Raw genomic sequence first — 27,585 nt, forward strand, 5'->3', positions numbered from 1 at the left:
AGGGTCTTTGTCATGTGCGTTTGGTTGCCGTCCCCGTGGCATGAAGCTTCTTGGGGACTCGCCACCTCTCTGTCTCTTTCCCCTACCCCGGAAGCAGCCTTTCCTTAGGCACCACCAGGTACATTCTCCACGATCCCCAGTACCTGTCCCCATTCTGCCTAGACTTCCTGCCTGTTCTCCAGCTCACTCCTTGCTCAGGCCCCCACCCTACCAGGACGTCGTCATGGTGACCTGTCTGTGTGAAGCCACCTGCTTTGTGCCATTTAGGAGACAGGATGAGTCATGCAACCTGAGCTATGTGCTGAAAACCTATTAACCCCTTCCTGGTGATGTGATGTGTGTATGTGAACTTACCTCCTGCTGCCCAGGAAAAGGATATAATAATAATAATAATAATAATAATATAATATTTATTCATTTATATAGCGCTATTAATTCCATAGCGCTTTACATACATTGTCATCACTGCCCCCATTGGGGCTCACAATCTAGAGATATTATACAATACCCTGTAACGACCATGCTACAGGGGCGTTACACACCCCCAGAGCGAAACGCAGCACTCTGGGGCTGCAACAACAAAGTGCACCGCAAAAATTTTTATATATATATATAAACAAGGTAACATCCACTTTTCCAGGGACTCAATTTTCAAAAAGGGAAAGGAAGAAGGGAGAAAAAGAAGATGAAGCCGAAGAAGAAAAGAGAGGAAAAAGAAACATTTGCATTGCAATAAACACTTTCAACCGGTAGCAGCCGACAGTCCATCCACACCGGCTCCAGCTACTCTGAATGGCAGTCCTGGCCACGCACCACCAGTGGCCCAGAAATCTGTCCAGTTGAACAAAGAAAACAAAACAGTTCTGGAACAAGCCTCCTACAACGCTCAAGGGCCCTCCAGACATCCAGGGTTCCGGGCCATCACATAATCCGGTTGTTCCTGCTTTTTGGGGAGGCGGGGCTCCTGGCTCCTAGCAGTTAATGTCATTTTAGAGGCTGGCATGGGTTTTCGCGCTCCGCTGCATCTCCTTCCACGAAGGGTGGGCAAGTCCAGTCCATGTTGGTACATGTGGAGCCCATCCCATTCTCAATGGATGCCATTGGTACAGTCCCAGTCCTGTTGCCATCTGGTACCCACGGCCGTGGGCACCCAAATAAATTGACGACATAGTGCACGCGTCACCCGATGTTACCGGGTCTAGTACGGACCCTGCTCGCAGTGCCAAGTTGAAACATCCACGCTGGAGCTTGCAGGGCTCGCAGGTCACTGGGCCAATGGTGTTCGGGGTCGAGCTGTGAGTGGCCCGACCCAGCTTCCATGACCCTGGCAGGTTTCATTAAAAGGTTTCGACAGTCCGGTGTGACAAGAGGGTAATGGAAAGAGGGTAACCGGGTTCCTGGGAGAACATCGCCGATTGCAGCGGTGACTGGGGTCTCTGTCTCCTCCGCCGTGGAGCCCCTCTTTTCGCAACTCTCCTCTCCCCCAGGAACGGTATGGGATGGGAAAGGGTGTTGCAAGCAGCGCCACCCGTGGTATGCGGGCAGCTGTTTATCCGCCGCTGCACAGTCTCTCTTTGGGGCAGGTGTTACGGGCAGCTAAGATGGAATCACTCCCCATGGGTGGAGCGGGGGAGCCCCAGGAGGTTGGTGAGAACTGAGGGCATCAGTTCACAGGAGCACCGGGGCACAGGGCGCCGGCATTTACTCACAAGAGTCACTGAGTGCGGGTTTCAGTTCCTTTTTATCCACCGGTCTTTTCCAACCTCGCACCCGGGTGGCGGTCCTCACCGTTGTAGTCTCCGGTTGGTCCCGGGGAGGTCGGAGGCAGGGTTTGGTAAGGTTATCTGAGGGTCTCTGTCGTGTGTGTTTGGTTGCCGTCCTCGTGGCATGAAGCTTCTTGGGGACTCGCCGCCTCTCTGTCTCTTTTCCCTACCCCGGCAGCGCCCTCTTTCCTTAGGCACCATAGGTACATTCTCCATGAACCCCAGTACCTGTCCCCGTTCCCTTCCTCCAGGTGTTAGTAGCCCTGGTCTCGCTGGTTCCCCTCCACAGGAGCTACCCCTGTAGAGGTCTGTCTCCTCTCACATTCCAGACGGTTCTGCCTAGACTTCCTGCCTGCTCTCCAGCTCACTCCTAGCTCAGGTCCTCATCCTACCAGGACATCGTCATGGTCACCTGTGTGTGAAGCCACCTACTTCCTTCTCATTTAGGAGACAGGATGAGTCATGCAACCTGAGCTACCTGCTGAAAATCAATTATTATTATATCCCGCAGGCATTCTGCATTGAGGATACAGTAACATGGCTTCAGCACTGCATCCTCAATGCAGAACAAGTGCTGCAGTGATCGGGGGAGGTCATACTTACCTCCATCACACAGCACTTCTCTCTAGCGTCTGTCAGCGTCTCTACACTGTGCAGGAGAAGGTGGGCGGGCCTGAACTAGCTCTTGGTGTCACATGACTGGAGCTCGTGCAGGCCCCACCCACCTCTTCCTTCCTGCTCATGGATCCACCGCGCTCCAGCCTCCTGTGCACTGAGGGAAAGTGACCGGGTGTCTGCTGTCAAGGCAGGTAAGTATGGGACCATCCGCAGGTAAATCCGCAGGAATAATTTACATGCAGTTATGTGCGGCTGCGGGATATCCGCAACATATTCCGCAGTCGCACATTCCGCAACGTGGACACAGACACTCCACATGTCCCATAGGATAACATGCGGAGTGTCTGTACATGCTAAAACTTGCGGATTTATCTGGAAAATCTAGATAAAGCCGCAGGTTTTCCGCAGCACAATCCACAGAAGTAAGCTCCCGTGGGCACATGGCCTTAAGTAGCTTACTTATATGCTTAACGTTCCTCTAAAAGAGGTAGTTAAAGATGCAGCCATGTTGATTCTACACATTTGTACATCGGCAAAATGTCTCATGGCCATGGATTGGGAAAAAAACACCCCGCCCTTCCACCAGGATCTGGAGACCAGGATTCGAGATACAAAAAGGATGGAATACGTCACCGTCTTCATTAATAATCGACTGGAATCTTTCCAGAAAGTATGGCCCCTATGGGACTCATACACGGTGGACTGAAGGATAAAGGCCAGTGCTACTAGGCCCTTCAGCTGTTACACATATCATAAATATAATGTATGTACTCCTCTCTCCCCGAGCACAGCGCTTGGCAGTCATATGGGAAGTGAATTGAACAGTAGTCAAACATAGGCGTTGTCCACCTATTCTAATAAGGATAAAAGTTCCCCATTTTACTGATCCTTGAGGGTTGTAGCAGTCAGACACAGGGCTAGGGCAAGGTATTTTGGTGCCCTAGGCAGATGAAGCCAATACCCCTGCCACTGCCCCCTGATGAACACATCACCAGAACCACCATCAGTACATTAAATACAGCACCAGAACCACCATCAGTAAATAAATGCATCGCTAGAACCACCATTAGTACATGAATACGGCACCAGAACCACCATTAATAAATAAATTTATCATCAGAACCACTATTAGTACATGACTACATCACTAAGGTTAGTACAGCAATCAATTGTAATGTTAAGTTAAGCCTATATACATTTGTATTTTATGAATCTACAACTCAAAATATGTCCTTAACAATGGTAAGGGGATGCTGGAAGTTGTTGTTATCAGTCATTATCAGACTGTGGACCATGCAGAAACCTCAGTACTGATGAGACGTAGTCAGTATTAACAGGTAAACATTTACCATTTAAGTCCAGTTACCTTATAGGTGACATCTTTTCTGATTGTGATGTTTTTTTCTTTTCAAGTACAAAGGAAGGAAAATGTGGTCTCTCTGCGCTGCTGTGGAGGTCATAAGAGAAGGAGAGGATGCATGGTCAAGAACTATAGTGGTTTGTGGATGAACTTCGAAGTTTTTCAAACTTCTTCAGCACAAACCGGCAGTCATTATCAGCTTTAACTGCCACATCGTCCACCCTTAAGGCTATGTGCGCACTAGACCGTTTTACCTGCGGATTTACCCGCGGATTTGCCGCGGAAATTTCTTGAGAAAGACTAGAAATCTTTCTGCAGACATTTCCCAGCAAAACCTATGTGTTAAAAAAATAGCTGTGTGCACGCTGCGGATTTTTCTCAAGAAAATTTCTTGAGAAAATTTTCTCGAGAAACTTTCTTGAGAAAATGAGCATGTCCATTATTACCTGCGGAATACCCCCGGAATTTCTATACTTGCATGTGTCAGGAACAACCTGCGGAAAATCCGCGGTGAAATCGTGGTAAAATCGCGGCTAATCCGCGGTAAAAACACATGCGTTTTTACCGAGGATTTGGTGCGTTTTTTTCCCGCAGGTGCGGGAATCTTCAACTCCCAGAATGTCTCTTAAGAAAGTTTCTTGAGAAAAAGGACATTTCTAGTGCGCACATAGCCTCAAGGGTACTTTACATGCTGCGACATCGCTAGCGATCTCGTTAGCGATGTGAAATTCTAGATCGCAAGTGCGATCTTTCGAGATCGCACATGCGTAAAATGACCTATGTGCGATCTCAAAAGATCGCACTTGCGCTCTAGAATTGTACATCGCTAACGAGATCACTAGCGATGTTGCAGCATGTAATGTAGAGTAACAGCCTATACCATGGCTGTCCACTTTCCAAGGTTTTCACTTACTAACTATATCTCCACCCTGTCCCCCCACCATGCTAACCTCTTTCTCCATATTGTGCCCCCATTTTATTCTGCCCCATTTCCATATCGATTTTGTGCCCTCTCTTTACACTATGCCTTCATACTGCTCACCACACTGTCCTCTCCAAATTGTGCCCCCACATCACACCCTCCCCCTACAAAGTATGTTGTTCATCACAGCCCACTATGCAATAGGGTCACCACAATCCCCTGTGCAGTATAATGTCCTCCATAGCCCTGTATACAGTATGGTCACCCCAGCCTCCTGTACCGTATGATGTCTCCACAGTCCCCTAATTTAATGTCGCCCACAGCCCCTATAGAATAAAATGTCCCCCACAGCCACCTATAGAATATGATGCCCCCACAGCCTCCTATAATGTATGATGTCTCCACAGCCCCCAGTATAATGGCTGTACAGCCATCTATATAGTATGATACCCCCACATATCCTATATTGTATGATGTATCTACAGCCCCTCTTGTAATGTTCCCCACAGCCGCTTTTGTAATATCCCCATAGCCTGCCCCTCTTGTAATGTCCCCCACAGCCACTCTTGTAATATCCCTACCGCCAACCCATACTCACCTAATCAAGTCTCCCCGTCCAGTGCCATCTCCTTTTCTGTCTTGCATAGCAGTAGGCACTGGACGGCGTGATGCAGTGACATCATCGCTGTCTGATGTCCTCTGCGTGTGCCATCTCCAGCAGGGCGCAGGCAGCAAGTGGTCTGTGCTCTGATGGAGCTCCCAGTGGACAGGGGAACTGATTACAGCTCCTCTGCTCCTGTCCAGGGTAGCTCTCACATCAATTGTATTTGCATCTGATAGATCTGAATATAACTGAGTGCAGGAACGGGATGATGGCCACTGCATACTTATATCTGTCACCAGTAGCGTAACTAGAGTTCAATGGGCCCAGGTGCAAAATCTTGACCTGCCCCCCCCCCCTCACACCCCCAGCTCGGAGTACAGGATAATTATGCTGACACTCGGACCTTTCCCTCAGCACCCTGCCTTCCCATGGTCTTCTATACATATTGTCCTCAGCACACAGTTTTCCCATGCTCTGATATCCCTCTTTCCTTTATCACCCAGCTTTCCCATGTTTTGCTATACATCTTTCCCTCAGCACTCAGCTTTACGATTATCTGCTGTACATCTTTACCTCAGCACCTAACTTGCCCTTGATATCAGAGCATAGGAAAGCTGGGTACTGAAGGAAAGATGTATAGCAGAGCAAGGGAAAGCTGCATGTGTCGCGGGCGGAGGAGGGGACGCTGCGCTCTCCCACTGCTCGGGTCCGGCTGCCGCTGCTGCTGCGGCCGCTGCTGCTCGGTGGCTTGAGCGATGGGCCGGATCCCGGGGACTCGAGCGGCGCTCCTCGACCGTGAGTGAAAAGGGGTTTGGTTTTGGGGATTTATTGTCCGTGACGCCACCCACGGTTGTGGTGATTTTTGTTAACACCATCGTTGCTCTCTATGGGGATCCCGGGAGCGGTGACAGGGAGAAGCAGAGTTGTTAGTTCTCCCCTCCGTGGGTAGGGGTTGGTTGTCCCGGGGCCCAGTGATGGGGTGGAGGATGAGGGATGGCAGGCCAGGTGTGGGGCCTGGTGAGGTGCAGGGTCGCGGGGGGCAGCGCTGTGCCTCACGGCACGGTGGTACTCACTCAGCCTGAGACGGTGACACAGTTCTCGGTAAAACACACGGCTGGAAAGACGGTTCCCACGGACGGCTGCTGTTGCTTTTCCCCGGTAGTTAACGGTGACTGTCTCTTTCCCTGCACCTTGTGTAATGTTGGTAGCAATGGGTTCCCACCGGTAACCCGCTCCCCGACTTGGATATGGGCCGGAGGAGCCCCTCTTTGCCCGCAGGCGCTGGCCCTGAGAAACTGGTGCCTTGGCGGTAGCGGTGTCTCTCTCATACGGTTGGACTGTTGCCTTCAATCGGGACTTAGTTGTTTGGAAACCCGGAGTTCCCCTTCACTGACGGATTTGGCAAATTTACGGCGACTCCTAGCCTTGCCGGGATCCGAAAGGCCCCTGCCAATGGTGCTGGCTTTTCCTTGTGTGCTGGTCCGGTACCGCCGGGTCACCACCCGTCCACGGTCCTCACGGCACCTCCGATAGGCCACTCCTGCAGACGGTCACCGCCGTCTGCTAACCTTGCTGTCTCCGTCCGGGGCAAACACCCGGACTAACTTCAGGCTCTGTTGCTGTCACTTTTCTCCTCACACTAGCTCCTCTATCACTCGACTCCTACTCTCCTTCACTTCCCTAGCTTAACTCTAACTGCCCGTGTTTTCCCTCCTCCAGGACTGTGAACTCCTTGGTGGGTGGAGACCAACCGCCTGGCACCACCCCCTGGTGTGGACATCAGCCCCTGGGGAAGGCAACAAGGATTTCTGGTTTAGCTTTGATGTACCTAACCGGGGTGTAGGGTGTGGAGATGTCATTACCTCTGACCCCTGGCTTGTCCAGGGCGTCACATTCCCCCTTAGCAAAATGCAGACCGTCCGCGGGCTGCCCGTCCAACACCGGTTTTATTTTTCTGTAGAAAAAGATAAGAAAACGGTAACACATACAATTATACTAACTTCATCCCACAACGGGAGGCACTTTTCTTAGAACGTTGCTAACGGTTAATGGTTTCAAACGGTTATGGCTTCCGCTCTCTCCCACCCAAGTAACCTGGCCCTGATGCTGCCGCTAAGAAAACAGGCAGCACCCCTTGACCCCAGTCCTGCACCAAGTTACCCGAGCGGGATCTGTCCTTTCCAGGGGACCCACGTCCATGGGGAGCCCCTGGAACCCCCAGAGGGTAGCCACCAGTTCCGGTGGAGGCTGGGCCCCAGCCTGCTCCACTGCGGGCCCTCCCTCCAATCTGCCTCTCCGGAGGCGGCAACGGTGGAAGCTGCAACAACATTTTTATTTACATCCCACAAGTTTGTGGTTGCCCTGCAAGTTCACGGGCTTGTCCGTAAGGAGTCCCTTACGCAACTTTAAACGGTGCCGGCAACGACCGGTTCAATCAGCGGTAGTAGACAATCAGATTAACTTCGGTTGATCACTCATTTTCATTCTTCAAAAACTTTTAAAACTTTAAAACACACATTCAGGTGGTCCCAACGGGGACGGTGCAGCGGCATTCCGCCGCCTTTACTTCGACTCTTCGGCGCCTGTGGGGCCCTCTGCCACCAACATATCAGACATGCAGTGACAGGCCTGCTGTGACATGGGCGCCCGGTATCCATTCCCACCATTACTCGCGGTGTAATAAACTACCAGTTCCGCCACATATCGGAGACGCTCACTTGCCTCCTCACCTTCAAGGGCGGGTTCAGCACCAGAGCTGGAGTCGCTGGAGTCACCATCACTTGCGTCTGTGTCAGGCGGGTCGCCGCCAGCTGCCGCAGCTCCCTGGCCCCCAGCATCCAGCACATCAGATCGTTCTGCAGTAGCACGGGGTAACAGGTCAGGCGAGTTTACACTGAGGCGCCCCATAAGTATCGGCAAGGGTGATCCATAGGTTGAGACTAGGCCGGGCCCCTCAGCCTCAACGGCCGGTCCTGGTAGGACATAGGGACGTGGGTCACCAGTCGGCTCTGTTACATCTGTTCCCCTCCCGTACATCGGGGCAGTTGCAATCAGCATCTCCACCTCGTTGGTCCACTGCTCCATCATCCGGAAGATCTGATCCTGTTGACGTTGGTGGAACTCAATCACCCGGGCCTTCATACATGCCACGGTCCCGGGCTCGGGGTCTGGCGCAATCACTGCCGGAACTTCAGGCACATTTTTATTAAGGGTCCGCGGTCCTAGCGGTTCCCCCGGGAGTGATTCAGGGACGTCCTGAGCGTCTGCAGCCGGTTGGTCCGCCGGAGCGGATTGGCAGGGTATCGCTACCGGTTGGGACAGTAACGGGCCTAGTGGCGGGGCGGCAGCAGCTAACACGGGTAGCGGGAAGAGAGGCAGGGTGAGCGGATGCAGGCCGGGCTCCTCAGCCTCAGTGGCCGATCCCTCGGGAATACAGGGGCGTGGGTCTCTTACCCGCTCCTCCAAATCCTCTTCCCCCTCGCGTCTCCGCATAGCAGCCACCACGTCCGCCATGTCGGTCTCCCACTCCTCCAGGAGGAGCTCCATATGGGCTTGCAGACGATTATTCAACGGGGCAGTCCGGTCTCTCAGCCACATCGCCGTGCCGAGTGCGGGAGCGTCCTAGTTGGTGGTCGGACTGTGCATCTTGGCAATCGAGCCTTCCAGGAACCCAGTATTGCTGCAGAGTCCTGGCGTCTCTGCTTCCACAGCCGCGGCTACATGCGACCAGTCGCCATTTCGTCCCCCCTTAGCCTCTTTCCGGCTCCTCCTCTATCGGGGTGGGGTTTTGGCCTTCGCGCCTCCACTACTCGAGGAGACGCTCGAGCGGGAACTTTTCGCGCCAAAGATGGCGGCTTCTGAAATTTTCTGGCCGGACACCTCCGGCGGTAACAAGGCACACCTCTACCCAACGGCAGAGCGGTAAGATCCTGTTCGTGACACCAAGTTGTCACGGGCGGAGGAGGGGACGCTGCGCTCTCCCACTGCTCGGGTCCGGCTGCCGCTGCTGCTGCGGCCGCTGCTGCTCGGTGGCTCGAGCGATGGGCCGGATCCCGGGGACTCGAGCGGCGCTCCTCGCCCGTGAGTGAAAAGGGGTTTGGTTTTGGGGATTTATTGTCCGTGACGCCACCCACGGTTGTGGTGATTTTTGGTAACACCACCGCTGCTCTGTATGGGGATCCCGGGAGCGGTGACAGGGAGCAGCAGAGTTGTTATTTCTCCCCTCCGTGGGTAGGGGTTGGTTGTCCCGGGGCCCAGTGATGGGGTGGAGGATGAGGGATGGCAGGCCAGGTGTGGGGCCTGGTGAGGTGCAGGGTCGCGGGGGGCAGCGCTGTACCTCACAGCACGGTGGTACTCACTCAGCCTGAGACGGTGACACAGTTCTCGGTAAAACACACGGCTGGAAAGACGGTTCCCACGGACGGCTGCTGTTGCTTTTCCCCGGTAGTTAACGGTGACTGTCTCTTTCCTTGCACCTTGTGTAATGTTGGTAGCAATGGGTTCCCACCGGTAACCCGCTCCCCGACTTGGATATGGGCCGGAGGAGCTCCTCTTTGCCCGCAGGCGCTGGCCCTGAGAAACTGGTGCCTTGGCGGTGGCGGTGTCTTTCTCATACGGTTGGACTGTTGCCTTCAATCGGGACTTAGTTGTTTGGAAACCCGGAGGTCCCCTTCACTGACGGATTTGGCAAATTTACGGCGACTCCTAGCCTTGCCGGGATCCGAAAGGCCCCTGCCAATGGTGCTGGTGTGACGCCCTGGGCAAGCCGGGGGTCACAGGTCAACACACCACCACACCCTACATCCCAGTTAGGAACACCAAAGCTACTAAAATCCTTGTTGCCTTCCTCCAGGGGCTGATGTTCACACCAGGGGGTGGGCCAGGCGGAGGCTCCGCCCACTGAGGAGTACACAGCCCTGGAGGCGGGAGGAACCAGGCAGAACAGTGAGGGAAGTGAAAGTAGAAGGAAGTGGTAGAGGAGCTAAGTGAAAGTGAAGTGGTAGTAGAGCAAAGAAGAAAGGAGTAAAAGTGAGCGTAGAAAGACCTGAAGTTGGTCCGGCTAAGTTCAGGACAGTGTAAGCAAGGTCAGCAACAGCGGTGATCGTCTGGAGGGGGACTGCTCGGAGGTTGCTGGAAGGACCGCGGACGGGTAGTGGCCCGGCGGTCTGGAGCAGTATACGAAGGACAGTCAGCACCAGGGCAGGGGCCTCTCGGACCCCGGCAAGGCTAGGAGTCGCCATAATTTGCCAAATCCGTCAGTGAAGGGGACGTCGATCCCCCAACAACCAAGTCCCGACTGAAGGCAACAGCCCAACCATTACAGTGGAGGAACACCGCCACCGCCAGGGCACCAGTTCCTCGGGGCCAGCGTCTGCGGGCAAAGCAGGGCTCCTTCGGCCCATATCCAAGCCGGGGAGCGGGTTACCGGTGGGAACCCATCGCTATCAACACAGAAACACTAGGTGCAGGTCAAAGGAACATCACCGTTACCTACTGGGAGAGCAAGTGCAGCCGTCCGTGGGAACCGTCTTTCCAGCCGTGTGGTTTACCGTAAAACTGTGTCAACGTCTCAGGCTGAGTGAGTACCACAGTGCCGCAAGGCACAGCGCTGCCCCTGCGTCCCTGCGCCCACCAGGCCCTGCATCTCCCATCTCATCACTGGGCCCCGGGATCACCAACCCCTACCCACGGAGGGGCAACACAACTACTGGCTGCTCCATACCACCCTTCCCGGGATCCCCATACAGAGCAGCGGTGGTGCCAATAAATCACCACAACCGTGGGTGGCGTCACGGACAATAAACCATCCCCACACTCAACAACCCCCTTTCACTCACGGGCGAGGAGCGCCGCTAGAGTCCCCGGGATCCGGCTCATCGCTCGAGCCACCGAGCAGCAGCAGGCCGCAGCAACCGCGGCGGCCGGACCCGAGCAGCAGAGGGAGAGCGCCGCGTCCCCTCCTCCGCCCGCGACAACTTGGCGTCACGAACAGGATCTTACCGCTCTGCCGTTGGGTAGAGGTGCGCCTTGTAACCGCCGGAGGTATCCGGCTGAAAATTTCCAGAAGTCGCCATCTTTGGCGCGAAAAGTCCTCGCTCGAGCGTCTTCTCGAGTAGCAGAGGCGCGAAGGCCAAAACTCCGTCCCAATAAAGGAGGGTCCGGAAAGAAGCTAAGGGGGATGGAAACAAGATGTCTGCGCCTGACGGAGACGCTGGAGGAGCGGTGGTCGCAGCCGCAGTGGCACCCGCGGATGGGAATGGGCCTGCCCAGGTCCCGGCTGCACTGGGAGGTGCCGCGGCCCCCGCGCTCGCTCAGGTCATGCCGTTCTCCTTGCCCTATGCGCCCGGAGCTGCCTGGCTACCGCAGTATGACGGGAAACCGGATGCCTTACAGGCCTTCCGGAAAAAGCTTAACCCGTTGCTAGAACTGTACCCCCTGACTGATAAGCAACGTGCAGCGATAGTGCTAGGCCAGTTAACCGGTGCGGCTGAGCAGGAAGCGGAGACCTGGGCCGAGGGGGACCGGCTCTCTGTAGCCACCATCTTTGAGAAGCTACAGACTGCCTTTGAGACCCGGACTGAAGCTGAGCTGAGGATGCAGTTTTACCAGTGCCGGCAACGGGCTGTGGATAGCATTCGGGACTATGCTTTACGTCTGCAAACCGCCCTCCGCACGCTGAAGCGGGTGAACCCTATTAATGAGGCGGATAGCAACAAGATGTTAGTAGAGCAATTTGCGCAGGGGATGAGGTCCCCTGAAGATCGTAAACAACTCCGGCTGTGGGCCCTGGAACACCCTGATGTGGACTTTGCTGTGTTAAAGGAACGGGCCATTAAAGCACTACAGCCCCCAGCCTCAGAAGCCCTGGAGCCAGCCCTGTGGCCCATCGAGACAGCTCCCATGGTGGTGACCCCTGCCCTACCAACCTCTCCAACACCTGCAGCCCCAAGCAGCACTATGGAGGAACTGGCAGCCAAGGTCCGTCGCATGGACGGAGACCTCGCCAAGATTCTTGCTGCACTCCAACCGTTGACCAGATCTCAGCCTTCAGCACCGATACAGCTTGCCGACAGCCCTGAAGATGTCCCCTGGATGCAGCGGAGAAGTAATAGCAACCCACGGGGCAGGCCTCCCATCTGCTACAAGTGCCATAAGCCTGGGCATTACATCCGAGAGTGCCCGTTAAACGAGCAACCCCTGGGGCCCCGGGCCAACCCACAGGAGTAGAACCCCGTGGCCCCCCGGACTGGCGGGACCGGTATATCGGGGCCCGACCCATCATTCCCGTGGTTGTGGACGGCATACCGGTGATGGCTCTCTTGGACACTGGATCCCAGGTAACTACCATACCTTATACATTGTACCAGCGGTATTGAGGGATAGACGAGCTGGCACCCCCAGATACTAGTATAACGCTAATTGCTGCCAATGGACTCCCATTGACCCAAGTGAGGTATAAACAGGTGGCTATGACGATAGGGCAAGCTGAACTGCAACACCAGGGTATGATTGTGATCATGAATGAACCCAGTGATCATAACCCGAAGATAGTGCTAGGAACCAACGTGATGGAGCACTGTATGGGTGATGTGCTGGCCCTACTGCAGCAGCTGGCCGCCATGGCGGCGGGGATCCGACAGAGAGCTGTGCAGCGAGAGATCCGAGCCTTGATGTACCGCCAGCATGTAAACTCAACAGGAGGAGAGATTGGTGGAGTGAGAGTGATGGATGTGGCCCCGTTGCTTGTGCCCCCTAGGAGTGAGATGATGATCTGGTGTAGAGCAGCGGTAGGGCCTCAGGGGCGTGACTACCCTGCCATGATGGAGCCCATACCCTCTGAGCACTGGCCCACGGTAATGGCCGCCCGAGGGGTGGTAGACGTGAAGAAGGGGAGAGTGCCCGTGAGGGTGTTGTACTGTGGGGAGGAAGAAGTCAGGCTTCCCCGGTATGCCACCATTGCCAAGCTACTCACCCTAGATCCCCACACCATCCATGAAGCCAGTCCCTCCATCCCCCCACCTACTACCAGCACTTCCCCGCTGCAAGGGGAGGTAAATGAGTGGCACCAACAGCTACACGTGGTCACTGACGATACCCCTACACATCACAAAGCAGGGGTATACAGGGTGGTGCGGGAGTACGAACAGGTTTTCAGCAAACACCCACTAGACTTCGGGCGGATCAAGGGGGTTCAACACCATATCCCCACCGGGGAACACCCCCCTATCAAAGAGAGGTACAGGCCTATTCCCGCTGCACATTATCAGTGTGCCAAAGATATGTTGAGGAATATGAAGGAGGCAGGGGTTATTCGGGACAGCTGTAGTCCCTGGGCCGCTCCGTTGGTACTGGTCAAGAAGAAGGATGGTACCATGCGGATGTGTGTGGACTACCGGAAGATTAATCAGATAACCCATAAAGATGCCTACCCACTGCCCCGGATTGAAGAGTCTTTGGCCGCGCTGAGAACTGCAAATTACTTCTCTACCCTTGACCTCACCAGTGGGTACTGGCAAGTGGCCGTGGCCCCGGAAGATCGGGAGAAAACCGCCTTCACCACCCCGATGGGGCTCTGTGAATTTAATAGTATGCCGTTCGGGCTGTGCAATGCCACAGGAACCTTCCAACGGCTGATGGAGTGCTGTCTGGGACACCTAAACTTCGAGACCGTCCTATTGTACTTGGATGATGTGATTATTTACTCCCAGACGTATGAAACCCATCTGGAGCACGTGGCCGAAGTGTTTGCGTCCCTTGCCAAATACGGGATGAAGTTGAAGCCCTCTAAGTGCCACCTGCTGAAACCCAGAGTGCAGTACCTGGGGAACGTGGTGACTGCAGAAGGTGTTGCCCCTGACCCTGAGAAGATCACTGCCATCCAGGGCTGGCCAAGACCAACCACCGTGAGGGAAGTAAGGCAGTTTCTGGGTCTGGTGGGGTATTACCGGCGCTTTATCAAAGGGTACACGAAGATGGCTGCCCCCATGCAAGACCTCCTCGTGGGACAGACCAAAGGTGGTAGACCCATCGGAGCCCCACTGGTGTGGGAAGAAAAGCATGAGGAATCCTTCTGCCAGCTGAAAGCGGCCTTGACCGGAGAAGAGGTCCTGGCGTATCCCGACTATGGCTGCCCGTTCATCCTCTACACAGATGCCAGCAATGTGGGGCTAGGAGCAGTCCTGTCCCAGGTCCAGGATGGGAAAGAGAAAGTGATTGCTTATGCTAGCCGGAAGCTTCGGCCAACTGAAAGGAATCCGGAGAATTACAGCTCCTTCAAGCTCGAGCTTCTGGCATTGGTATGGGCTATCACGGAGAGGTTCCGTCACTACTTGGCCGCAGCAAAATTCACCGCTTTCACGGACAACAATCCGTTGACTCACCTGGATACGGCCAAGTTGGGCGCGTTGGAGCAGCGGTGGGTGGCCGGCTAGCCAACTATGACTTCACTATCAAGTACCGTGCTGGTCGTGTCAACATTAATGCTGATGCACTCTCCCGAATGCCCCATTTGTCAGAAGAAGGGTGCGAGGATGATGACCTCGAGGAGATCGAGTTGCCTGCATTTCACCGGCCCTCAACCGAGAGGATACAGGTACACCAACAACGGGTGGACTTGGACCCACGGCCCAGTCAAGAGTGGCAGGAAGCTCAAAACCAGGCGCCGGCTGTCCGCCTCGTCAAGACCCTGGTGGAACAAGGTGCTGTTGGGATAGACCCTGCCGCCCCGGCTGAAGCCCAGCGCTTGTGGAAAGAACGGAAGCGGCTGTATCTACATCAAGAAAGCTGTACCGTGAGCTGATCAACCCGAAGACTCATGAGAAAATCTGCCAGTTGGTTATTCCCCAAGCTGATGTGGCTACTGGTTTGCGGGCATACCATGATGGTGCCGGGCACTTCGGGTGGAAAAAGCTGGAGATGCTGTTGAGAGAGCGGTTCTACTGGAGTGGGATGCGGGAGCCGGTAGAAGCCTGGTGCCGGGAGTGTGGCCCTTGCACGCTGAGGAGGAAGGACAAGACCAGCCAGAGGGCACCCCTGCACCCAATCATCACACATCAGCCGCTGGAACTGGTCGCCCTAGACCATGTCAAGCTCACCCCCAGCCGAAGTGGGTACGCCTACGCGTTGACCATCGTAGACCACTATTCAAGATTCATGGTGGTTGTCCCCGTCAAGGACCTAACTGGCAGAACTGCTGCTCGAGCGTTCCAGGCTTATTTCTGCCGCCCACATGGATATCCAGAAAAAGTGCTTACTGACCAAGGCCCGGATTTTGAAGTGGAGGTGTTCCACGAGTTTTCCCAGTTGTACGGCTGTAAGAAGATCCGGACCACCCCTTACCATGCCCAGACCAACGGCATGTGTGAGAAGATGAACCACTTGGTCATGGGACTCCTCAAGACGTTACCGCTGGAAGAGCGGAACCTGTGGCTGGAGAAGCTACCTGACTTGGTCGATATGTACAACAATATCCCGTCCAGCTCGACAAAGTGCACCCCAGCATACCTAATGAGGGCTCGTCCCGGCCGCCTGCCGGTGGACCTGGAAAAAGGGTTGGAGTCCCCGGAAGCACTGCTTTCGACAGCTGAATGGGAAACTCGGCGGAGAGCACAATACCGGCAGATTCAGGAATATGTGGAGAAGAATCGAAGTCGAGAACAGCAAGAGCAGCGATTCAACCAGAAAGCGTCTACGGGCCCTTTCCAGCCAGGAGATGTGGTGTTAAAGCGGAAGAGGAAGACCCACAAGCTGGATGATCAATGGGAACAAATCCCATACGTCATACAACCCACAGGGTGGGAAGATGGGAAGGCCTACCAGATCAGTCGTGACCAAGGGGGCACCTTGGCCACGGTTTCCCGGGACCATCTGAAAAGGTGCCCACCAGCATTGAGGGCAACGGCAGACGAACCAGTTCCTCCACCAGCAGAGAAGGAAAAAGAGGTGATCCACACTGTGATGGGTGACTTCCCAGCAGACTGGCCTACACAGAACGGCGCGGTGATTCTTCCAGTGATACTGTTCCCACAACCTGTGGATGAAGAAGTGGGGGAAGCGGTCGACCGTGAGCCAGAACCAGTGCCAGTGCCCAGGGATGAACCTAGACCCAGCTCCCCTATGCCTCCGCCTGCCCCACACGATAGAAGGGAAGAGGAACCGGTTGTTCCCTCTGCCCCACTGCATAGCCCCACTGATACCGGACCCCGAAGGTCCACCCGTCCCAACCTAGGTAGACCCCCACTTAGGTACAGGGAGACTGTCCTTTAAAGAGGGGGGTCAGGAAGTCTGTGTGAGTTCATGTTTAAAAGTGTTTGAAAGTTTAAAAAGTTTAAAAGGAGAATGATAAGCAAAAAAAATGATTACCGTGTACTTCACCTGATTAACAGTGATTGAACCGGCCGGAGCCGGCACCGTTGTCCCTGTGGGGACCGTTTAAAAAGTTAGCATAGGAACTATCCATGGACAAGCCCGTGAACTTGCAGGGCAACCACAAACGTTAAGTGGCTTGTAAATATGTTGTTTTACCGTACCGTTTTCCGCAGTTGCCGCCTCTGGAGAGGCAGGTTGGAGGGAGGGCCCTCAGCAGAGCAGGCTGGGGCCCAGCCACCACAGGAACCGGTGGCTACCCTCTGGAGGGGAAGGACAGATCCCGCTCGGGTAACGTGTGCTGGACTGTGGGTCAAGGGGTGCTGCCTGGGCTTTAGCGGCAGCATCAGGGCCAGGTTGCTTGGGTGGGAGAGAGCGGAAACCGTACCCGTAAAACCGTTTAGTAACGTTTAAGAAATGTGCCTCCCGTGTGGGATGATGTTATGCTTTATATGTTACCTTTTATACATTTACAGAAAATAAAACCGGTGTTGGACGGGCAGCCCGCGGACGGTCTGCATTTTGCTAAGGGGGAATGTGACGCCCTGGGCAAGCCAGGGATCACAGGTCAACACACCACCTCACCCTACATCCCAGTTAGGAACACCAAAGCTACTAAAATCCTTGTTGCCTTCCTCCAGGGGCTGATGTTCACACCAGGGGGTGGGCCAGGCGGTTGGCTCCGCCCACCTAGGAGTACACAGTCCTGGAGGCGGGAGGAACCAGGCAGAACAGTGAGGGAAGTGAAAGTAGAAGGAAGTGGTAGAGGAGCTAAGTGAAAGTGAAGTCGTAGTAGAGCAAAGAAGAAAGGAGTAAAAGTGAGCGTAGAAAGACCTGAAGTTGGTCCGGCTAAGTGCAGGACAGTGTCAGCAAGGTCAGCAACAGCAGTGATTGTCTGGAGGGGGACTGCTCGGAGGTTGCTGGAAGGACCGCGGACGGGTAGTGGCCCGGCGGTCTGCAGCAGTATACGAAGGACAGTCAGCACCAGGGCGGGGGCCTCTCGGACCCCGGCAAGGCTAGGAGTCGCCATAATTTGCCAAATCCATCAGTGAAGGGGACGTCGATCCCCCAACAACCAAGTCCCGACTGAAGGCAACAGCCCAACCATTACAGTGGAGGAACACCGCCACCACCAGGGCACCAGTTCCTCGGGGCCAGCGTCTGCGGGCAAAGCAGGGCTCCTCCGGCCCATATCCAAGCCGGGGAGCCGGTTACCGGTGGGAACCCATCGCTACCAACACAGAAACACTAGGTGCAGGTCAAAGGGACATCACCGTTGCCTACTGGGAGAGCAAGTGCAGCCGTCCGTGGGAACCGTCTTTCCAGCCGTGTGGTTTACTGTAAAACTGTGTCAACGTCTCAGGCTGAGTGAGTACCACAGTGCCGCAAGGCACAGCGCTGCCCCCGCGTCCCTGCGCCCACCAGGCCCTGCATCTCCCATCTCATCACTGGGCCCCGGGATCACCAACCCCTACCCACAGAGGGGCAACACAACAACTGGCTGCTCCATACCACCCTTCCCGGGATCCCCATACAGAGCAGCGGTGGTGCCAATAAATCACCACAACCGTGGGTGGCGTCACGGACAATAAACCATCCCCACACCCAACAACCCCCTTTCACTCACGGGCGAGGAGCGCCGCTAGAGTCCCCGGGATCCGGCTCATCGCTCGAGCCACCGAGCAGCAGCAGGCCGCAGCAGCCGCGGCGGCCGGACCCGAGCAGCAGAGGGAGAGCGCGGCGTCTCCTCCTCCGCCCGCGACACTGGCTTCTCCTTGTGTGCCGGTCCGGTACCGCCAGGTCACCACCCGTCCACGGTCCTCACGGCACCTCCGATAGGCCACTCCTGCAGACGGTCACCGCCGTCTGCTAACCTTGCTGTCTCCATCCGGGTCACACACCCGGACTAACTTCAGGCTCTGTTGCTGTCACTTTTCTCCTCACACTAGCTCCTCTACCACTCGACTCCTACTCTCCTTCACTTCCCTAGCTTAATACTAACTGCCCGTGTTTTCCCTCCTCCAGGACTGTGAACTCCTTGGTGGGTGGAGACCAACCGCCTGGCTCCACCCCCTGGTGTGGACATCATCCCCTGGGGAAGGCAACAAGGATTTCTGGTTTAGCTTTGATGTACCTAACCGGGGTGTAGGGTGTGGTGATGTCATTACCTGTGACCCCTGGCTTGTCCAGGGCGTCACACATGCTGAGAGAAAGATGTGTTATAGAACATGGGAAAGCTGGTGTTGAGGGAAAGATGTTTAGTAGAGCATGGAAAAGTGGGGTTCAGGCACAAATGTATAGCAAAGCATGCATAAGGCTGCTTTCACACGTTTTTTTAACATGCATCATGAACGTTTTTTTGCTGTAAAAGCGGATCCTGTTTTTACAAAGAAAAACGCATGCAAACGCAAGTGTTATTTTGCAGGATCCTGTCACTTGAAGTTTATGGGCGGGTATTGGAGTCATGTGATCGGGAGTGAAGGGCACTGAACGTGACAGACTGGGAGCCGGCATCTGACAGCTGCGGAGGCTCGTAACCAAGGTAAACATCGGGTAACTTGCTTGGATACCCGATATTTACCTTGGTTACGAGCGTCTGCAGCTGCTAGGAGCCGGGCTCCCTGCACACGTAACCAAGATAAACATCGGGTATCCAAGCAAGTTACCCGATGTTTACCTTGGTTACGAGCCTCCGCAGCTCTCAGGCGGGGCAGAGAGAGAGAGAGGCGAGGGAGGGGGAGAGAGGGAGGGGGAGAGAGGGAGGGGGAGAAAGAGACTGATCACGCCAGGCTGGTTTCTGGGCATGCTCAGTAGAGCAAGCAGGATCCTGTCTATCAGCATGCCAGCGTTCACATACGTTTGCATGCAGTATAGTCAGGATCCAGCAATTTATAGTATTTGGACGCAGCTCAAAAACGCTACAAGTAGCGTTTTTGAAAAAAGTTAAAAAACTGCAAGTCGCTGGATCCTCACTATAACGCACGCAAACGCAGGTGAACGCATGTTGACGCGAGTCCATTGCAAATGCATTGAAATTAAAACGCATTTGCACTGGATCCGTTTTTGAGTTAAAAAACGTTCAGAACGCATGTTAAAAAAACGTAGTGTGAAAGCAGCCTAAGCTGGGTCCCTCAGCATTTTTGGCCTGGGCAGTTTACATCTTCTGCCATTAGTCTGTGAGTTTTTGCTTAACTTTTGGGGGTATTTATTCCTCTTTTTGGTGTTTTTTATGTATGTACATATATGATATATTAGTGTAGGGACCCACAAACATGAGGATCCGTGACGCGGATTGTGGGCTTACCGTACTATGGCCATATTACCTACCAATACCTCATATATTTATTTATTCTTTTGCACAGAATATTTTATACAGGATGCAGCCAGGCCTCTTAATGTTAGTGTCGCGGGCGGAGGAGGGGACGCCGCGCTCTCCCACTGCTCGGGTCCGGCTGCCGCTGCGGCTGCCGCGGCCTGCTGCTGCCGCTGCTCGGTGGCTCGAGCGATGGGCCGGATCCCGGGGACTCGAGCGGCGCTCCTCGCCCGTGACTGAAAGGGGATTGGGATTTGGGATAGTTTATTGTCCGTGACGCCACCCACGGTTGTGGTGATTAAGTGGACACCACCGCTGCTCTGTCTGGGGAGCCCGGGAGTGATGGTATGGAGCAGCCAGTTGTTGATTTGCCCCTCCGTGGGTAGGGTTTTGGTGCTCCCGGGGCCCAGTGATGGGGTTGGTATGGTGGACAGGCGGGTATGGGGCCTGTGGAGGTGCAGGGGCGCAGGGACAGCGCTGTGCCGCACGGCACGGAGGTACTCACTCAGCCAGTAAACACGACACAGTTCTCGGTAAACAAACGGCTGGTTGGACGGGTCCCTCGGACGGTTACGGTGCTGCGGTTCCCTGCAGTTAGCGGTGACGGTCTCTTCCCTGCACCTATGTAAAGTCTCTTGGTAGCGATGGGTCCCCACCGGTTACCCACTCCTCGGCTTCAATCTGGGCCGAAGGAGCCCTACTTTGCCCGCAGGCGCTGGCCCTGGGAAACTGGTGCCCTGGCGGTGGCGGTGTCTCCCTTCACGGTCGGGCTGTTGCCTTCAATCGGGACTTGGTTGTTAGGAGACAGAGGTCCCCTTCACTGACGGATTTGGCAAATTATGGCGACTCCTAGCCTTGCCGGGATCCGAAAGGCACCTGCCCTGGTGCTGACTGTTCTTCGTATACTGCTCCAGTACCGCCGGGTCACCACCCGTCCGCGGTCCTTCCAGCAACCTCCAAACAGTCCCCCTGCAGACTATCACCGCCGTCTGCTGACCTTGCTGTCTCAGTCCGGGGCACACACCCGGACCAACTTCAGGCTTTCTTAACTGTTTCTTTTCTGTCTCTACTCTCACTTAGTCTTCCACTTTTACTCCTCTCTCAAGCTCCTCTACCACCTCCTTCTACTTCCTCCTCCCTAGCTTGACTGCCTGGTTTTCCCGCCTCCAGGGCTGTGAACTCCTCGGTGGGCGGAGCCAACCGCCTGGCCCACCCCCTGGTGTGGACATCAGCCCCTGGAGGAAGGCAACAAGGATTTTAGGTTAGCTTAGATGTACCTGCTGGGAATGTGGGGTTCATGTGATGTTGTGACCTGTGACCCCTGGCTTGCCCAGGGCGTCACATTAGGCCTTGCATATTATACTCACTGTCCCTGCATGGTGCACATATATAGTACTGGTGCAGCCCGCTTGCATCAATTGTGATGGGCGTAACTAATAGGCTGCATAACAGATACTGTGAATACTGTGAACCTGTGTGTGTGAACAGTGACCTATGCAAGCCACAAGTGTGCAATTTTACTACCATCTCCCTTAGCACCTGTGATGTCTCCATTTAATGGAGGTCTTGCTGCATCCTGGCAGTGCATTAGTCTTTTTGGCCTGGGCAGTTTACATCTTCTGCCATTAGTCTGTGAGTTTTTGCTTAACTTTTAGAGGTTTTTTGGCCCTCAGCATCCAGTTTTCCCATCCCATGCTTGTATCTTTGTCCCCCATCCTTGTATGTTTCCGTCCTTGTATGTGGCCCCATTCACCTTTTTTTCTGTACATATTTGTGCTAAAAACAACAATATAGATTTATTCATTTTGCATGGAAAAATCGTAGTTGTTTTTTTAATGGTGCACGAGTTTTGCCATGTTTTAGAGGGTTTTTTGGTGCTTTTAGTATTATTTACGCTTTTTAAGTCTGAATTTTATCACTAAAATGTCGCATGTACACAGTCACTTCTTCACACAAATGCAGACATGCACACTATATTTATTTATTTATGCTATATACTGTATATGTCGCGGGCGGAGGAGGGGACGCCACGCTCTCCCTCTGCTCGGGTCCGGCTGCCGTGGCTGCTGCGGCCTGCTGCTGCTCGGTGGCTCGAGCGATGGGCCGGATCCCGGGGATTCGAGCGGCGCTCCTCGCCCGTGAGTGAAAGGGGATTGGGTTTTGGGATAGTTTATTGTCCGTGACGCCACCCACGGTTGTGGTGATTAAGTGGACACCACCGCTGCTCTGTCTGGGGAGCCCGGGAGTGATGGTACGGAGCAGCCAGTTGTTGATTTGCCCCTCCGTGGGTAGGGGTCTTGGTGGTCCCGGGGCCCGGTGATGGGATTGGGATGGTGGACAGGCGGGTATGGGGCCTGTGGAGGTGCAGGGGCGCAGGGGCAGCGCTGTGCCGCACGGCACGGAGGTACTCACTCAGCCAGTAAACACGACACAGTTCTCGGTAAACAAACGGCTGGTTGGACGGGTCCCTCGGACGGTTACGGTGCTGCGGTTCCCTGCAGTTAGCGGTGACGGTCTCTTCCTTGCACCTATGTAAAGTCTCTTGGTAGCGATGGGTCCCCACCGGTTACCTGCTCCCCGGCTTGGATATGGGCCGGAGGAGCCCCTCTCTTGCCCGCAGGCGCTGGCCCTGGGAAACTGGTGCCTTGGCGGTGGCGGTGTCTCCCCTTAACGGTCGGACTGTTGCCTTCAATCGGGACTTGGTTGTTAGGAGACAGAGGTCCCCTTCACTGACGGATTTTGCAAATTATGGCGACTCCTAGCCTTGCCGGGATCCGAGAGGCCCCTGCCCTGGTGCTGACTGTTCTTCGTATACTGCTCCGGTACCGCCGGGTCACCACCCGTCCGCGGTCCTTCCAGCAACCTCCAAGCAGTCCCCCTGCAGACTATCACCGCCGTCTGCTGACCTTGCTGTCTCAGTCCGGGGCACACACCCGGACCAACTTCAGGCTTTCTTAACTGTTTCTTTTCTGTCACCATTCTTACTGTCCTCCTTTACCACTTCACTGTTTACTCCTTCACTACCCTAGCTGTTCTGCCTGGTTTTCCAGCCTCCAGGGCTGTGAACTCCTTGGTGTGCGGAGCCAACCGCCTGGCCCACCCCCTGGTGTGGACATCAGCCCCTGGAGGAAGGCAACAAGGATTCCCTGCCGGGAATGTGGGGTGCATTTGATGTTGTGACCTGTGACCCCTGGCTTGCCCAGGGCGTCACATTCCCCCTTAGCAAAACGCAGACCGTCCTCGGGCTGCCCGTCCAACACCGGTTTTATTTTCCTTTTGTTTTTCTGTAAAGATAAAACGGTAACATATATACAATTTATGGCATCATCCCATATCGGGAGGTTTGGTTCTTAAACGTTGCAAACATTAAAACGGTTAACGGTTACGGTCTCCGCTCTCTCCCACCCAAGTAACCTGGTCCTGATGCTGCCCCTAAAACCCAGGCAGCACCCCTTGACCCCAGTCCAGCACAAGTTACCCGAGCGGGATTTGTCCTTCCCCTCCAGAGGGTAGCCACCGGTTCCTATGGTGGCTGGGCCCCAGCCTGCTCTGCTGTGGGCCCTCCCTCCAACCTGCCTCTCCGGAGGCGGTAATTGCGGAAACGGTAACGGTAACACAACTTATTTTCAAACCACTAGCGTCTGTGGTTGCCCTGCAAGTTCACGGGCTTGTCCATAGGAGTTCCTATGCAAATTTTTCAAACGGTCCCCACGGGGACAAGGGTGCCGGCAACGGCCGGTTTCCAAATCACGGTGCAATCAAGTGACTGTTCGGTAGTCAATTCATTTTTCATCAAACTTTCAAACAAACACACCTGTTCTCTTTCCCCTCCCCCTTTTAAAGAACGGTTTCCCTGTACCTAAGTGGGGGCCTACCTAGGTTGGGACGGGTGGACCTCCGGGGTCCGGTGTCAGTGGGGCTAGGCAATGGGGCAGAGGGAACAATCGGTTCCTCCTCCCTGCTATCGTGTGGGGCAGGCGGAGGCATAGGGGAGCTGGGCACAGGTTCATCCCTGGGCTCCGGCACTGGTTCTGGCTCACAGTTGACCGCTTCCACCACTTCTTCATCCACAGGTTGTGGGAACAGTATCACTGGAAGAATCACCGCGCCGTTCTGTGTAGGCCAGTCTGCTGGGAAGTCACCCATCACAGTGTGGATCACCTCTTTTGCCTTCTCTGCTGGTGGAGGAACTGGTACTTCAGCGATCGCCCTCAATGCTGGTGGGCACCTTTTCAGATGGTCTCGGGAAACCGTGGCCAAGGTGCCCCCTTGGTCACGACTGATCTGGTAGGCCTTCCCATCTTCCCATCCTGTGGGTTGGATGACGTATGGGATTTGTTCCCATTGATCATCCAGCTTGTGGGTTTTCCTCTTCCGCTTTAACACCACATCTCCAGGCTGGAAAGGGCCCGCAGACGCTTTCTGATTGAAGCGCTGCTCCTGTTGTTCTCGACTCCGACTTAGGTTCTTCTCCACATACTCCTGAATCTGTCGGTACTGCACCCTCCGCCGGGTATCCCATTCAGCCGTTGAGGGGAGTGTCTCTGGGGCTTCCAGTCCCATTTCCAGGTCCACCGGCAGTCGGCCAGGCCGAGCCCTCATCAGATACGCTGGGGTGCACTTCGTTGAGCTAGACGGGATATTGTTGTACATATCGACCAAGTCGGGCAGCTTCTCCGGCCACAGGTTCCGCTCCTCCAACGGCAACATTTTGAGGAGGCCAAGGACCAGATGGTTCATCTTCTCACACATACCGTTGGTCTGGGCATGGTAAGGTGTGGTCCGGATCTTCTTGCAGCCGTACAGCTGACAGAACTCATGGAACACCTCCGCCTCAAAGGCTGGACCTTGGTCGGTAAGCACCTTCTCGGGGTATCCATGGGGCCGACAGAAGTAAGCTTGGAACGCTCTAGCGGCGGTACGGCCGGTTAAGTCCTTGACAGGGACAACCACCATGAACCGGGAGTAATGATCTACTATGGTCAGAGCGTAAGTGTACCCACTTCGGCTGGGGGTGAGCTTTACATGGTCCAAGGCGACCAGCTCCAGCGGTTGGTGTGTAACGATCGGGCGTAGGGGGGCCTTCTGGCTGGCTTCATCCTTCCTCCTTAACGTACAAGGACCGCACTCTCGACACCAGGCCTCCACAGACTCTCGCATCCCACTCCTATAGAACCGCTCCCTCAACAGCATCTCCAGCTTCTTCCACCCGAAGTGTCCGGCACCATCATGGTACGCCTGCAGAACAGTGGGTACATCAGCTTGGGGAATAACCAACTGGCGGATTTTCTCATGGGTCTTCGGGTTGATCAGCTCACGGTACAACCTCCCCTGATGTAGACACAGCCGGGTCCGTTCCTTCCACAAGCGTTGGGCTTCAGCTGGGGCGGCAGGGTTCATCCCAGCAGCGCCTCGCTCCACCAGGGTCTTGACGAGGCGGACAGCGGGTGCCTGATTTTGAGCTTCCTGCCACTCCTGACTGGGCAGCGGATCCAGGTTCACCCGTTGTTGGTGGACATGTACCTTCTCAGTTGATGGCCGGTGGAATGCAGGCAACTCGATCTCCTCGAGGTCATCATCCTCGCACCCACCTTCTGACAAGTGGGGCATCCGAGAGAGGGCATCAGCATTAATGTTGACACGACCTGCCCTGTATTTGATGGTGAAGTCATAGTTGGCTAGTCTGGCCACCCACCGCTGCTCCAACGCACCCAGCTTGGCCGTGTCCAGGTGAGTCAACGGATTGTTATCCGTGAAAGCGGTGAATTTTGCTGCGGCCAAGTAGTGGCGGAACCGCTCGGTGATAGCCCACACCAGTGCCAGGAGCTCGAGCTTGAAGGAGCTGTAGTTCTCAGGGTTCCTTTCAGTCGGCCGGAGTTTTCGACTAGCATAGGCAATCACCTTCTCCTTTCCTTCCTGGACCTGGGACAGGACTGCCCCCAAACCCACATTGATGGCGTCTGTGTAGAGGATGAATGGGCAGCCGTAGTCAGGGTACGCTAGGACCTCTTCTCCAGTCAAGGCCGCCTTCAGCTGACGGAAGGATTCCTCATGCCTGTCCTCCCACACCAGTGGGGCTCCGATGGGTCTACCGCCTTTGGTTTGTCCCACGAGGAGGTCTTGCATGGGAGCAGCCATCTTCGTGTACCCTTTGATAAAGCGCCGGTAGTATCCCACCAGACCCAAAAACTGCCTTACTTCCCTCACGGTGGTTGGTCTTGGCCAGTCCTGGATGGCAGTGATCTTCTCAGGGTCTGGGGCGACACCTTCCGCACTCACCACATGCCCCAGGTACTGCACTCTGGGTTTCAGCAGGTGGCACTTGGAGGGCTTCAACTTCATCCCGTATTTGGCAAGGGACGCGCACACCTCGGCTAGGTGCTCCAGATGGGCTTCATACGTCTGAGAGTACACAATCACATCATCCAGGTATAACAGGACGGTCTCGAAGTTCAGATGTCCCAGACAGCACTCCATCAGCCATTGGAAGGTTCCAGGGGCATTGCACAGCCCAAACGGCATACTATTGAATTCACAGAGCCCCATTGGGGTGGTGAAGGCGGTTTTCTCCCGGTCTTCCGGGGCCACTGCCACTTTCCAGTACCCACTGGTAAGGTCAAGGGTAGAGAAGTAATTTGCGGTTCTCAGTGCGGCCAAAGACTCTTCATTTCGGGGCAGAGGGTAGGCATCTTTATGTGTTATCTGATTAATCTTCCGGTAGTCCACACACATCCGCATGGTACCATCCTTCTTCTTGACCAGTACCAACGGAGCGGCCCAGGGACTACAGCTGTCCCGAATAACCCCTGCCTCCTTCATATTCCTCAACATATCTTTGGCACACTGGTAATGTGCAGGGGGAATAGGCCTGTACCTCTCTTTGATAGGGGGGTGTTCACCGGTGGGGATGTGGTGTTGGACCCCTTTGATCTGCCCAAAGTCTAGTGGCTGTTTGCTGAAAACTTGTTCATACTCCCGCACCACCCTGTATACCCCTGCTTTGTGATGTGTAGGGGTATCATCAGTGCCCACGTGTAGCTGTTGGTGCCACTCATTTATCTCCCCTTGAGGCGGGGGAGTGCTGGTAGTAGGTGGGGAGACTGAGGGAATGGCCTCGTGGATGGTGTGGGGATCCAGGGTGAGCAGCTTGGCAATGGTGGCATACCGGGGAAGCCTGACTTCTTCCTCCCCACAGTTCAGCACCCTCACGGGCATTCTCCCCTTCTTTACATCTACCACCCCTCGGGCGGCCATTACAGTGGGCCAGTGCTCGGAGGGTATGGGCTCCATCATGGCAGGGTAGTCACGCCCCTGAGGCCCTACTGCTGCCCTACACCAGATCATCATCTCACTCCTAGGGGGCACAATCAACGGAGCAACATCCATCACTCTCACTCCACCAATTTCTCCTCCTGTTGAGTTTACATGCTGGCGGTACATCAAGGCTCGGATCTCACGCTGCACAGCTCTCTGTCGGCTCCCCGCCGCCATGGCGGCCAGCTGTTGCAGTAGGGCCAACACATCACCCATACAGTGCTCCATCACATTGGTTCCTAGCACTATCTTCGGGTTATGATCACTGGGTTCATTCATGATCACAATCATACCCTGATGTTGCAGTTCAGCTTGCCCCACTGTCAT

The 27,585-nt window shown here is 54.9% G+C and overlaps 1 protein-coding gene across 2 annotated transcripts in view; it reads left to right on the plus strand.

Annotated features, from left to right (window-relative positions):
- PRR33 (proline rich 33) overlaps nt 1-27,585 on the plus strand; it is a 69,704-nt gene that overhangs the window by 8,475 nt on the left and 33,644 nt on the right. The window lies entirely within an intron of this gene.

This window comes from Anomaloglossus baeobatrachus, chromosome 10, assembly GCF_048569485.1.
Source record: "Anomaloglossus baeobatrachus isolate aAnoBae1 chromosome 10, aAnoBae1.hap1, whole genome shotgun sequence".
Lineage (NCBI taxonomy): Eukaryota > Metazoa > Chordata > Amphibia > Anura > Aromobatidae > Anomaloglossus > Anomaloglossus baeobatrachus.